Raw genomic sequence first — 15684 nt, forward strand, 5'->3', positions numbered from 1 at the left:
AGAAATATTGTTTTGCTTATATAGTTGTTTTAGTCATTTAATTGTTGTTTTGTATTATTTTTAGTTAGTTTTTTCTGTAGATTTTAACATGTTGTAGTATGGTGCATATTTAATGCACAAAACAAATCTACAGTTCAATTAATTTTAAAAAAATGCCTTTGTAGCAGATGGGTTTTCGTCTGAAACCTTGATACTTTGAGTTTTGTAGAAAATAAACAAAAATGATAAAATCTTCAAAAAATATACAAAAATGATAAAATCTTCAAAAAATAAAATCCTTTGAGATGTTGTTAGGTTTTAGTGTCTAGTCGATATAGAAATTTTGAGATATGAATTTTGACCGTTTTTGCAAAAAAAGGAAAAAAATAAACAGCCATAACTTTTGCATACGACGTCTAAAAAAATTAATATATCAAAAAAAACTAGAAAAAATTGGTACTCAATTTCACCCGGGCTTGCCCGGTGAAGTTTTCTCACATGCTCAAAATTCCAAATGGAAAAAAAGTTATTTCAAAAAGAAGTTTTTTCGAAAAAAAAGAAAAATAATTTTATTTAAAAATATTAGGTTGTTTTCATTGATATTCACTATTATTGTTACTTATTAAGTTTATTTTAATAATTGTTTGTAATTCAAAAAATTAAATCATGTGACATGACATCAAGACCCAAGTTGTTTAGGATTGATAGCTTACTATTGTCAGGAAAACAACAAGTGCACACTTGGCAACTAGGGGCGATAGAACGAGAAAGTTAAGCGTGCTCGGGCTGAAGCAGTGAAAGGATGGGTGATTGGCCGGGAAGTTAGACGATTTGAAATGAGTGATCCACGCTAGAGCAGTGAGGATGGGTGATTAGAGATTAAATTGTCAAATAATTCAAAGATTTGAAAATTGGAATAAAGCATAAAAAATATTCAAAAATAAAATTTGAATTTTTTTTAAAAAAAATCTACCTTTTCGGGTCAAACAAACAAAATAAACATACGGATCCTTTAGTCCCGGTTCGTAAGTAGAACCAGGACTAAAGGTACTCCCTCCGCGGCGTCCACGTGGAGCACGTTTGGTCCCGGCTTGGAACAGGGCCGGGACTAAAGGTTAGGCCTTTAGTCCCGCCTCTTTGGTCCCAGTTGGTGAACCGGGACTAAAGCCCCTTACGGGCCGGGACTATAGGCCCTGTCCCCACTAGTGTATTTTGAAATTAAGTATATATCAAAAAACCATTGCAGAACAAAATGAATAGAGAAATGACAAAATTAATACAAGTTCATCATCACATTAAAACCAAAGCACAATAGTGATCAAATGTTATTATTGAAAAATAAATACATAAAGTTCTCTCTAAAACAACATACAACTATGTAAAACATTTAAATGCAAAAACAAACGCGATCAAAATCGCAAGTAAGGTAACAATTGACCCAACAGCATAATGATACCAAGCATCTTTATCAATGGCATATGTTCTAATATTCCTAATCTTCAAGCGCATTTCATCCATCTTCAAGCGCATTGCATCCATCTTCAACCGCATCGTATCGATCTTCATCTTGCGATCGTCAATGACCTCGGCAACATGCAACTCCATTTCCATATTCTTATCCTCAATTATTTTCAATTTTTCCTTCAAGTATTTGTTTTGTTTTTCAACCAAAGTTAACTTCTCGAGAAGCATTTCTAGGTGGGTTGGAATTTCCGGTTCACATACCTCCTAGATTAAAAATATATGTCACGTTGGTCATCATAATTGTCATAAACAATAAATGAACCAAATAGTTATGAGAAGATAATATATACCACATCTGAATCATAGACAGGACGAGGGCCGACGGGGGCGGATACGAAAACCATCGCACTATATAATAACAAGGTGTAATAAAAGTAAGAAAATTAGACAAGTATCTATCTGAAGTCAGAATTTTTTTCTTTCAGAAAGAAGATAACAACAAGAGGCTCACCACGGTGGTGCCGGCGACAAGATCGGCACGGGCGATCGACGGCGGTGAAGATGGGGTGGGGACGGGGCGTGACGGACCGCTAAATCTAGATAAGTCTCGTTGAAAATGGAGCTCGGAGGTCGAGTTTCGAGAGGAGAAAGCTTAACTAGTGTGGCTCGGGCATTTCATCGAACACCTCATGTGCATAGGAGGTGAACTAGAGCACCCAAATGCCCTCCCCTCGCCGGCTCGACAAAAACAGAGCACTGTGGAGTGCTCTGCCGCGGCGGTGGGTATATATGTAGGCAAGTTATTTGTCCCAGTTCGTGGCATGAACCGGGACTAAAGGTTGTGGGCCAGCAGCGAGGACCATTGGTCCCGGTTCGTGGCTCGAACCGGGACAAATGGTTCCACACGAACCGGGACCAATGCCCACGAGGCCCCGACCGGCCCCCTGGGCTCACGAACCGGGTCTAATACCCCCCATTGGTCCCGGTTCTTGAAGAACCGGGTCTAATGGGCTCGCCAGGGCCGAACGATAGCCCTGTTTTCTACTAGTGCTTAGACCAAAATTTCTTCAGTGCAACCTTCTTGTTGCTTGATAAATGATGACACTCTTCTTCCCTGTCTTGGATCACATCTATTATCGTGTGATACTCTCTTAGGAAACTTGTAACACTGAATTTTGCCCCGACTCCTTTCTTGAACAATAAATTTGTTCCTTCGCTCCTCGCCGTGGTTTGAATGAAAGGAAAGAACTTGTCTTTGAAGTACACAGGAACAAACTTTTGTCTTGCTTCCCACATATCACTGAAGTACTTGATATGTTGGACCTCATATTTAGCTATCATCTCTGTCCAGTTTGTTTCGAACTCCTCAATTGTGAGTGATTTGTCTATAATGTCCTGGAAGTCCTCATACAACCCTCCATTATCCTGCAAACAAGGTCATGCCTTCTCCTCTGCTTTCTTCTTTATGTGGAACAAGCAAACTCTTGTATTGCTTTTGTAAATACATTTCTGATTGCTACATCCATTGCTTTGTCTTGATCTGTGATTATAGATATAGGATGTTTTCCTCCCATTGCTGTCAAGAATTGGTTGAATAGCCAAGTGAAGGTGTTTGCTTTCTCATTCACTATGAATGCGCAAGCAAATAGATAGGTATTTCCATGTGGTGACACTCCAACAAATGGTGCGAAGGGCAGATTGTACTTGTTTGTTAGGAAAGTAGTGTCGAAACTGATGCAGTCTCCACATAGTCATACATTAGCCTTGACTTTGCATCAGCCCAGAAGATGCTCCTCACTTTGTTTTCTTCATCCAACTCAAATGAGTAATAGAATCCAGGGCTCTGTACTTGTTTCTTATTGAACATGCAAACTACTTCCATCATGTCAGTGTTTGTCACTTCTATGTTGATTGTGCGTGCATAGTTCGTTACATGTTTTTTTTGTGTATGGCAGCAATGCCAATCCTCCCCAGAGATATGCTAGGACTGCCACGATTCTCCTTGTCTCTAGATTTGTTCTTTTCAGAGTCCTGATCAAGCATTTTTCTTCATCAGACATATACTTGTGTGACCTGAAGAATCTGCTATTTGGCGTTAGCTCATGATTATGATCAAAGTTAACACTTCTCACTTCCCAAGTTCCTTCTTTTTCCGATAGTACCAGAACTACTTTACGGTTCGTCTTTGCTATTACTGTACTTTTCCTGATTGGAACTACACTTTCTGACTCCACCTCTTTTGTTTTTCCATGTTTGTTGTATTTCATGGTGATTTGTGTTATCTCATTGTTCCTCTTTTTACTGCTAGTCCTCTTTACAACAACTCTTGTGACAGAGAATCCAGCCACATGTGAGTAGCAATTAAAGAACTCCTGGCCTTCTTGCTTGTTCTTGAATCTCATTCCTACTGCGGGTTTTCTAGCACTGTCGACATTCCTTAAGTTTCCTTCCTTAGTTGATGCTTCTTCATTTCCTAAGAAGTTTTGAATGTCATCTTCATTTAGGAATTATTCTTCTTGTCCTTGTCCTGAATTGTGTGTGTCCTTCTGTTTCTCACTTGTTGTAGTGCCTTCTGATTCTTCGTTGGGAAATTGTTGTTCTTCTCTTGCAAATGTAGATGGTTGTTGATAGTTTTGCTCATCATTCACCTGCAACACAATTTTAGATAAGTCAACACAATTTTAGATATGTCAACAGCCAAATGTAGATGGTTGTTGTTTGTTTTGTAAGTTTTTTGTATATACCTTAACCAACTCCATCCTGTCAAATAGACTGATATTCCATGGATTTTTTGCTCCTGCTCGGTTTGTCGGTGATTCATTTTGTTCCTGCAAGAAAGCCCACGCACGTTTTTATATTTTTTTTTTGTGTAGATATAGTCGGTAGCAAGGTCAAATTACTTACTGAATGGATATCTTCTCCTGCTTCTGGTGTGTTGAATTTGTTGTCCAGGTCAATTCTGTCGCATTCCATGCTATTTGTCATGCTTTGATACATTTGTGCATGTAGAAGTTCAGTATAAGAAAATGACGCACCATGTAGAAGCTCTGTATAAGAACATGATCCACTCTGTATTCATGAAACAAGTTAGAGTATGCATGTTTATGCTATTTTAAAAGCCATACCTCAAGGAAATCAATTTCGTCGTGTTCAAGGTACAACGACCGTCCTTTGATGTTTCTTCATGTTTCATTTCATGCATTAGTTGGCTCCTGCACTCATTGTTTAGGTTGTTTTGTATTTTTTAATTTGCTAGAATATAGAAAAGCATTGGTGTCCTTTTTTTCCATCTAACGTGGATATGTAGTGTACTATGTAGCTTGCTAAGCAATTGTAGTAGTAGTAAAATCATGTTTCTTTCAAGAATTATTTTTTTATTTTTGAAACAATCTCTATTTTTGTCAGTCGCAGTAGAAAATTTGCTCATGTAAATAACTTTGTAGCTTGTAAGTAATTAAACAGAGAAAGTCACAGTATTTTTACTACATAGTAGTGTCATTCCTAAGTCTGAATATGTGTAGAAAAAGGTGGATCTTTACTACTTGCCTTCCCATGAACTTATGCAACATCCATTGGTTTCTAGGGTTTCTACTGGTTCAGGATTTTCCTTCCCATATGGGGAATTTTTCTGTTTCTAGAAGAAGCCTCTGCATAGTATGTAGTTGTTGTGCTCATCAGATCATGTGAATGATCCTTGGAGAGAGATCAGGTATGGGGAGAGATCTTGAGGGTTCAGGAAGGGTGAAGAATCATGGGAAGGGTTGAATCCATATGAGGGGGGAAGGGGAGCAGGGGGTGCTCACCTGTGTATTCCAGATCATGCAGGGGGTGTCTTCTCTGGAGGTGATTATTCCTCCTTCATGGCCCTGTTGCTCCTCCTCCATGGATCCCTCTTCCCTTCTTGGACGTGGGGGGATGAGTGGTTTGGTGAGATTTATTTTGGTCATGTTCTATCCAAACCCCTTTTTATTAGCTCTCTGCCCTCATATTTCCTTGCCCAGCTAGGCTATCCCCATGTGATGTGGTTGTTAGCTTTAGTAGTTTTGCCCTCATCGACAGTAGCTGCTTTTGTTGACTGGAAAAGTTGGGAGTGTGGTAGTGTTATCATTGTTGCTACTGTTTTTTCCCTGTGTGTGAAATTCCACCAATGACCTGTCTCCTTTTCTAGTGCAAATCATTTTTTATTTTTGTTGTATTTACAGTGAATTTTTAGTGGAATTATAGACATGCAGGTGCTTTTTTTTCTATCTGTTATCTGTCTGCTAACTATAGGTGCTTTTTTTGTCTAGACATGCAGTACCGAGTTTAAAAAGGTGTGGACCCGTTTATGTGGACAGAGAGACAGGGGACAACCACACATGACAGCGACGCAGGACAGATACACAGGATAGGACAACTGTCATCCTTTAATTGGATGTAAAATTCGGATGAAAGCTAATTACATTTCATCCGGATGTAAACCAGACAGTCCCTTGTATATTCCCTCATGTATATTCATTGTTTGAAGTTGTATCATCTGAAATCCGTATTCAGAGTGCTTTCAACACCTAACTACCATTAGTCATCACATGGATATTTACCGTCCTTAAAGTTGCATCTCTCATGATTATTTCCCTCCCTATCACTAGAACTATCAGCTTGTTGCGTTGAGACAGTCATTACAGAGTCTTCCGTATCTGAATTGTTCTACCAGGATGTGTGCAAATGAGCCCATATGTAACCACAAGATTCCCACCGTGGGTATTGAGCAACTACTATTTCCAGGAAAGTGTCCTTGCCCGACTTCAGATGAAACGTCGCCTATGCCTGTAGTACACGTAAAAGATCATCGTGGAGACATTGATGAGTTCGTGAACACCTCCACAGAGTGCCAGAGCGTCATTTTTGGCAGGCAGCATGGACACGAGCATAACAGAGTCAAGCTGCACCACGTAGCGAGCACATTCCAGGCAAGACGGTCCCGCACGGGCATATTGTCGACCAACCCGTGTGTGTTGCCAGGCAACAACGTCTCGCACGGGTACACTGCAGAAGAAATAATAAGTTTCATGTATCCCCGCACTTCTTCCTCATACAACAACCTTGACGTTTCTTGGCGCAGAGCAAAGATTTGTGTGGCATTAAACTATCGCTAAATTGAGTAAGTTTCTTTGGTTTGATCCGAAGTGTTGCATTCCTAGTGTCTCATATTCTCAAACCTCTCATTTCGATCTTCTTTTCTTGCATTACTCAATGAATTCTGAAGCATGAAGAGAACCATTTACCCTCATGGTTACGTATATATATTGTGTATACAAGTTGTGAGTCATATAAGGGGAAGTTGGTGAAACTATTCATCAACGGTTGATTTTTATGAGATGTTTTATATAGAATGCAACCAATGCCCCACACCCACACGACCACACCCCCCAAAAAAACATAACCAATGGCAAGTAAGTTTAGAACTCTGACATACAAGTAAGCTTAGAACCTCATAGCGTGATAGTTAAATCTCAGTCTTACTTGTATATTAGTTGTGTGAACTAATCCAAATTCAGACTGTTTTCAACACATCACTATCAGTAGTCACCACATGAACATTTTTTGTCCTTTAAATGGTGAAATTGTTGAATAACTCTCATGATTATTCCCAATCCCGTCACTTGAGATTACTAGCTTGGTTGCAATGCATTCTGAGTGTCGTTACAGACTGAAAGGTTCTTCCTTATCTAAATTGTTGTACCAGGAGCGGGGCGATTGAAGGTTCTTCCTTATGTGAATTGTTGTACCAACAGTTGTGCGAATGAGATGATATTCAACTGCAGCTTCTTTCTGTGGGTATTGAGTAACTGCGCCTTGACATCATCTTCTACATCATGTATCAAATCAGTGTCTTGCACATATCACACCTTGATCTCCTCTATTAGCGTTGCGAACCTTGCATAAATATCCTCTGCCGACTCGTGATTTGTGCTTCCTGGATAGAAGGCACATATATCATTCTTGAGCTGCAACCATAGGAGTTCTCACCCTTCCAACATGCTTCCACATTGAATAATATTTATGAAAATTAGCTAGGAGGGTATCATACACACCCTCATGTTAACCCTAACTCAGAGACTCTCTCTTTTGATTCTTCTGCCAATTCCAGATTCTTGTGCAACTTGCAAGCGTCTAGCATTGCACCATAAACACTAATGTCGGGGTTCATAGGTATTTGTTGGATAAAACACCTTGTTCATCAAGCTTCCCAACTCGAACAAAAAGATCCACCATGGTACCATAGTGCTCCATCCCACGTTCAAGGCGATAGTCATCCTTCATGCTCCAAAACTATTGATGTCCTTCATCAACCAAACCAGCATGACAGCATGCCAAGAGGATCTAGAGGAATGCTCTCTAGTTGGGCACTCTGCCAGAATTTTTCATCTCTTCAAACAGCTCAATTAACTGCGACCTTGCGAAAAACATGTGTGTCCTATCCACGGATTATAGCATTCCATGTGATGACAGGTTTCTCCTTTCTGGGTTGAAGAAACTTCGAGCTATACTGTCACGACCACATTCTTCATACATGTCAATAAGGGTTATCAAAACATGCACATCTTGATTTAGGTGCAACCTTACATCATAGAGTATCCATGGATCAATCTTGCCTGCATTGGGTCTTGAATGTCCGCAAGGGCAAAATATGAAGCTGACGAAAGTGAACGAATCAGGTTTCACATTTACAAGCTGCACCCTGGAGAAGAGCTTTACTGCATCATCTCACCTTCCATTCCGCGTGAAACCGAGAATACGGCATGAGATCCATAACTTGTAGCCCAACACATCAAACACCTATGCAGCCGGCGGCAAGGTCGGTCATCTTGCATGCGGACGCGGTGCTGCCACTATAGATACATAAGTCACACCCACACCCTCCCCCACCATCGTCTTGGACTGTGGCAGAGCCTGAGCCTCAGTGATGCCTATTAGCATTAATCTTGACAACGGCCTCATGCGACGGGCTGGACGAGTCACGACCGTGAGTGCTGGCCGGCCGTTGTGCAGGTACGCGCGGCGGTTCAAGCATGGCTGTTGGTTAGTGGCTCGGTCAAGTAAGAGTTTCCAGCGGAAGATAAGGTCGGTGAGTAGTGCGTGCGTGGTTGCCTGGTAGCTGGTTAGCTGTGCGTTTGAGCGCGTCGTGCGCGCGGCATGCTAGTGGCGCCGAGTATTGTGGCTCGCTAGCGTGTGCGCGTCTGGGTTATAAAAGTGTACTCGGCTGCGGATTGCGGTGCTGAGGTGTGGCCAGTAATGTAGCTAGGAGAAAGATCTAGTATTCGGTAGTCTTTCGTGTGAGAGCCGGTGTGTTGCCCTGCTCCGATGTGTTGCCGAGTTATGGTATGAGCCGAGCCGGTGAGAGGGGGCTAAGGAAGATGTAGTATCCGTCGGGATCGTGGTATGCACCCGATCGACGTGAAAGTTTTTCCTGGGGTTGTGTTGCGTTTGTGCGTGTGTATTTTCATATATGTGTGTTCGAGGGAGTTGAGATGAATAAAGGCCAACATAAAGGTCGTTCGTTGACCGGGGCATTAGCCGACGAAAAAATGATGGTGTTTTGTTCATCATCCTCTACCTCCGTCCGGCGAACGTTGTCAGAGGGCTTCTCGACGTTTGTCATCGATGGGTTTGTCCCAATAATGCCAACAACAAAGGTGTGCAGACCCCAAGCGCCTGGGCAGCACGGACGCAAACATGACGGAGTCAGGTGGTATCCCGTCCATATCATGCATCCGAAACACCATTGCCAGGGCCGCACTAGTGAGACTGTTCCTCATGTACCGCACAATGAGCATATTCTCGAACACCATGAGTGTGTCGCCGGCGTACGTTTTCCGGTTTTCGCCAGCGTCGTTGCCATGACCACCTATGCGGGTCTCTGCACGGTGATCTGGGCGTGGGCATCGTGTCCCATGGCAAGACCGCACGCCGACCAGAGTTTGAGGAGCGAGGTGAATGTGGGGAGGACGGGGTTGGACAGACATGGAGGAGAAGACATGGAAGAATGCGACGATCGATCCCGGCAGGCCCAAATTCGGGGTCGTGGATCTCAGGCCCGTGTGGTGGTCGCCGCCGGGAGGGGATGACGACGACGCCGTGAACAACATCTTTTCCCATCTTTTTATCGGGTTATTATCGCGTCATAATTTGTTCTGAGGAGGGGATGACCAAAAACATGAATGTGTCTACGACCACTCCTTGCATGTATCTCCACGTGTTTTTGCTCTAGCTCGTGAGCAAGGAATGGTGTGAAGCTGAAGCATTGCTGAGTGCAGCAAGTTCCTCGGGTTTGATCCAAAGTGTTTCATTCCTGGTGTCTCCTATTCTCAAGCTAACAAGCCTCTCATTTTTTTTGTATTTCTTCTTTCTTGTATTGTTGCTGTTAAAGGGTGTAGGAGAAAATTTGTTATGTGGTGAAACAGAATGACTCGTGTAGCCTGAAGAGAAGAAAAAAGGGCTTTCCTCCTATTTGTATTACAATGCAACCAACCGATACATCCAGCTTGTTGGGCCATAGCACAAGAAAGCCCAAACAAAAAATAAAAGAAAGAAAAAGAGAAACAAATGCCAACACCGGCAGATTGACTAGGAGAAGAAGATCGGCAACCGCTGCACCCGCCGAAGAAGTACCACCGCGTCCCAGCAGTCCGAAGCGTTGCTCATCAAACAACACCTCCAAGAAGAAATGTGACGATGTCGCCGCTCTTGCCCGGACAAGTCCTAGGGTTTCCCCCTGGTACGCGGAGGGTAGTGGAAGAGGGGGTATCCCCGACGCCCTTCAGGAAGGTCGGCGGCGCCCGCAAGCGTCACCGCGTCGGTGCTGGGCAAGCCGGCAGGGATTTCTCCCAACCCACAACCACCACCACCATCGCAGACACTTCATCGTGCACCATCCATTCAATCGCCCACCAGTCTGTGCCACCACGATTACCGGACCACCCTCATCGTCTCATTGGAGCTACCAACACGAGGCCTGGAGAAGACAAGGAAACAACGGCCACGGAAGTGGCCATCACTTGATCGGAGGAAGGGGACAACCTCCACCGCCAAGGCGGAGCCGGCCGGACGCGACGACAAGGACTTGCCAAGCCCTACGGCTTTCGTCGGCATTGTTGCCATGACCACCTCTGCGGGCCTCTGCACCGTGAGCTGGGCGTGGACATCGTGTCCCATGGCAAGACCGCACGCCGACCAGAGTTTGAGGAGTGAGGTGAATGTGGGGAGGACGGGGCTGGACACGACGTTGAGGAGAAGACATGGAAGAATGATCTGAGGCCCGTGTGGTGGTCGCCGCCGGGAGGGGATGACGACGAGGCCGTGAACAACATCTTTTCCCATCTTTTTATCGGGTTATTACCGCGTCATAATTTTTCTCAGGGGATGACCAAAAACATGCATGTGTCTACGACCACTCCTTCTTGCACGTATCTGGACATGTTTTTGCTCCAGCTCGTGAGCAAGGAATAGTGTGACGCTGAAGCATTGCTGACCGCAGCAAGTTCCTCCGGTTTGATCCAAAGTGTTTCATTCCTGGTGTCTCCTATTCTCAAGGTAAAAAGCCTCTCTCATTTTTTTGTATTTCTTCTTTCTTGTATTGTTGCTGTTAAAGGGCGTAGGAGAAAATTTGTTATGTGGTGAAACTGAATGACTCGTGTAGCCTGAAGAGAACCGCTAACCATGATGGTTGCGTGTATATATACACATGTTATTAAAACTGCTGATATAAGTTGCAAGCCATGTAAGATGTGGTTGGTGAAACTATTTATCACTATCGATTTTGTGGGATGATTTTTATGGAACATAACCAGTGCTTTACATATGGAGGGCAAGGGACGCCTTTTCTTTTTAGTATAGTCCAGGCTTAGGTTTGTTATAGAGGAAATATAGCATGCATAAACCAGAAAAATTCACAATCCGGTGCTGCTGGCCACCCAGCACGGCTCGACGCGGCACCAACGTCTGGGCCTCACCTTACATACGCTGCTCTGGGGTTTCCCCTCCCTCCCTCCGTTGGACAGCAGCCCCTCTTCGCCCTAAAAGCAAGGACCCAGCTCCACCGTATGGCTTAAGGGACAGGTTGACGACACAGCCTGCTCCATCCCGATCCATATATGGATCTGGAAATCGCGCTCCTGCTGGACAGGCCGAATACCAAGCTTGGTTTAACAAGCATGACAAGGCTCGGGACAATAATCATGCTCGGACCACAACCGACCTCCGACATGTGGTAGCTCGGTTCATAGGAGCTCCACACCCCATGTGTTTTACAAACAAGGTCATGCATCACCAATTCTCAGAAGGGTTTAGAAACGTTAATATTGAACAATACGATGGAACGACTAACCCAATAGTATGGATTAAATACTTCCTTATCCATATCCATATGGCCCGATCGAGAAGATGACTTTGATGCCATCAAGTATTTACCAGTAAATCCCGAAGTACCGACGAGGCATTGACTTAACAACCCACTAGAAAATTCCATTGGAAGCTAGGAGGAGCTGGAAGGCGCCTTCCGGGCTAACTTCCAGGACACCTATGTTCGGCCTCCGGACGTCGATGACCTTAGTCATATCATGCAACAACCAGACGAGTTCGCCAGAAACTTTTGGAACAAGTTCTTGACCAAGAAGAACCAAATCATCAAGTTTTCTAGCGCAGAAGCGATCGCCTCCTTCCGGCACAACATTCATGATGAATGACTGGAATGGCAACACGGACATGACAAACCAAAGATCATGGCAGCCCTCACCTCCCTAATGAACCGATTCTACGCAGGAGATGATAGTTGCTTGGCCCATAGCACTAGCCACGACAGTGACCCTGATACCTGAGAAGCGTGTGACAGAAACTGGAGACCTCGACACAATAAAAATAATAAGCATTGCCATAAAGGCAAAAACAGTGATGCCAACATAGCAACAATAAATGCTGGATTCAACAATCAATGGAGCGGCCACGAAAATAAATTCTTTGAAGGGAAGATGACCCATCCACCTTGGACAAGATCCTCGACATGCCTTACCAAATTCATGGTACGTTGGACAAACTTGCAAATCACACAAACCGGAACTGCTAAGGTATGAAGCAAGCCTGTAAGAACACACGTGACAAACCGGGCAAGGGTCGGCCTCGAAGTGAGGACAAGGACGAACCTGTGGGACCACGTAGTGGGGGGCAAAAAAAGTTCCTCCAACATTAAAGGATGCGAGCATGGTGATGTGTACGTATTAAAGCCTGTGGCGCCGAAATGCAATTCATGGTCTGCTTGCCCGATCACCTTCGGTATATAGAAAAGACCATCCGACCAGCACCCATCACAGAGGAACTGCAGCTCTGGTGCTCGATCGTATAGTGGACGGTTTTCACTTAACGGGGTCCTTATGGATGAAGGCAATAGCCTCAACCTCATCTACAGTGACACAATCACGAAAATGGGCATTGATCCATCAAGGATTAAACCCAGCAACACCACTTTTAAGGGCATTATACCATTGTGTTCAGGCGCAATGCTCCGGGACTATTACTCTGGAAGAGGTATTCAGCTCTCTTGAGAACTTCCGTAAATGAGGACTTGATCTTTGATATCGTATCTTTTCGCATCGGTTATCACATACGGCTCGAACGGACTGCCTTTGCCTGATTCAACACCGTCCCGCATTATGTTTATCTAAAATTGAAAATTCTAGGACCTAAGGGCATCATAATAGTCAATGGCAATACAGACAGTTGCTCCCGCGTCGCGGCTGCTGGCTGCGGCTGCCTGGAGCCTACTTCCACTCCCCGGTGGAGATAGCGGCGATCCAACACAAGACTTGATGGAGGTTTTTTGAACAGATCTGGATGAAATTCTTGCGCTCGGCTAGATGCCAAGGCCGGCGATGGCGGTGCTCGTCTGTGTCATTCTCTTCTTGAAGACATCACCGTGAAGAAGTTCTAAACCTCTATCTGTTACCTCCGAGGAAAACCCTCGATCGATAGATCAGATGACGACATGGTTCTCACGTCGTTTCCCCATTGGGGGTGTCAGTCTTGTAGGTGTGCATGGGCTCGAGGGAGCAGCTAGCATCATCTTTGGTGGAGCGATGTTTCATCTTACGCATCTACGACTGTGGATCTCGGCGGCGGGCCGCAGTGGAGTCTCTGCGTTCGATGTCTGTAGACGGACTTGTGCAGGAGGATAGCGATGTCTAGCGTCGTGGTGGCTTTGATGGCAGAACCAACAGGTATATGGCTGGTTGGGGCCTCCGGTTTTAGATGTCAGGCTTATATGCAAGTTTTGTTTGATATTAGGCTCGGACTATGGGCACCCCTTCATCAAGTTGATAGAAATAGCAACAGATGTTGTCAAAATTATGGCTTCAGACTTATTGATGTACTACTTTGTAAGGATTTTATGAATAATTAATAAAATGAATGCATGCATCGTTCAGATGCGGAGTACGACGGTCTTCCTCCTTTTCTAAAAAATGTTGATGGTATATCGTGAGTTAGTTTGGTTTCACATGTTTGTTTGTTTCACGTTTATTATGGAAAGTAACATTCTTTAGACGGAAGGATCATGCTAATTTTGAAGAGTATTATATTTTGTCATGAGAATCACTTTAATTATCAAAAGCACCATTTAGCCTTTGACTAGAGGGTAGAGTTAAATATGAAAAATATTATTCTTTGGATGAGACGATCACGTTAATTATGGAGAGTAACTTGTATTCTTTGAACGGAAGAATCACGTTGCTTATGATATTGTTTCTTTTTCTATGAAAAGATCATGTTAAGTATGAAGAATATCATATATTCTTGAGAAACGCTTCCATCCGGCGCGTCGGCCGAATCGTTCGGCCGGTCGCGCGCGGGCCGTGCGCCTCGCTGGCAGATGCTTGCAACATTTTTTCGTTAAATTTGCTGCAACCGTGTATTTTTTTAATACAAACGTTTTTAATGCAACTTTTTTTCTCATGTAAATTTGTTACATTTGTTCAAATTCGTTTTTTGAACTTTGGCTACCACGCACCATCAAATTCGTTTTTTTGTTATGATCACGTAGCTATTTTTTTTGCTATAAATTTTGTTTTTTGTTGCAACCGTTGAAAAAATGCTACATCACGACGAATTTTGCTGCATCGGGAGAAAAAAAGTTGCATGAAGATCCAACGATGCGGACGTGTGGGGGTTGGTGGATCGGGCGGCCCGTGTGCGGCCGGCCTCCGGCGCGCCGGCGCACATCACTCCCCTATATTCTTTGCATGGAAGAATCACATTACTTATGAGAGTTTTTTTGAAACCAGAAGATCATGTTAATTATAGAAAGCTACGTCCCCTTTTTCACAGAAAAATACCCGTGTGTTACAATTTCCTACAAAAAAGTGACGTGGGTATAGAAGAATCCAGCGCGCTACATCCGCGCAGTACACGATCTCCAGCACGCTACATCCCATTTTCCACAGAAAAATACCTGTGTCTGTCGCAACTTCCTACCAGAAAGTGAGGTGGACATAGAAAAATCCAGCGATATATACGTACGTCCTTGCAGTAGCCGCAGTACACGATCTCCAGCGAGCGTGGTCTAACAATTTTGAGGCCAAACAATGACGAAATGGTCCAATTATGCATGCCCTACTGGCTACTGGAACCGTGCGTACGTTACATACGTGAGCCAGTCACGGCCTCACGGGTTCTCCTTGTGGATAGGATCGTAGATTAACCATTAGTTGACTGGACTAGTTATCGCCGTTTGGAAAAAATTCAAACCACAGGCTCGATCGAGTTTCCTCATGCATGTACGTCTTGTTCGTGGAATTCTTTGCCACTCCAAGAAGATTCCTTGCCATGTTGCTAGACTTTCCACGCAAACAGCAGAAATTTCTCGCACAAATCCATTATAAGAACACCTCTATACTCAAACTATACGTACAAAAGGAAAGCTAGATAGTGCAGGGGTGCACGCACATAAAAATCATTTAGACACCGAACCGAGAATGCACACGCCCAAGCTAACCATTGTACTCGTCCTAGGCTCCTAGCCGCCATGGCTAACCATTGTATCTCTTCTTTGATAATAGCATAGCACAGGACCTTCATACTGCTTTGGATTCATGTCTTTTTTTATGCATACGTTGTTAGTCTTTCGGTGCCATCGGTGCATCTTTTATCTTTCCGTACAGACCCAAGAAGCCTAGCAGATTTACGCAAAACATTCTTCATCACGTGCACCACGTC

Source organism: Hordeum vulgare, chromosome 7H, assembly GCF_904849725.1.
Source record: "Hordeum vulgare subsp. vulgare chromosome 7H, MorexV3_pseudomolecules_assembly, whole genome shotgun sequence".
NCBI lineage: Eukaryota > Viridiplantae > Streptophyta > Magnoliopsida > Poales > Poaceae > Hordeum > Hordeum vulgare.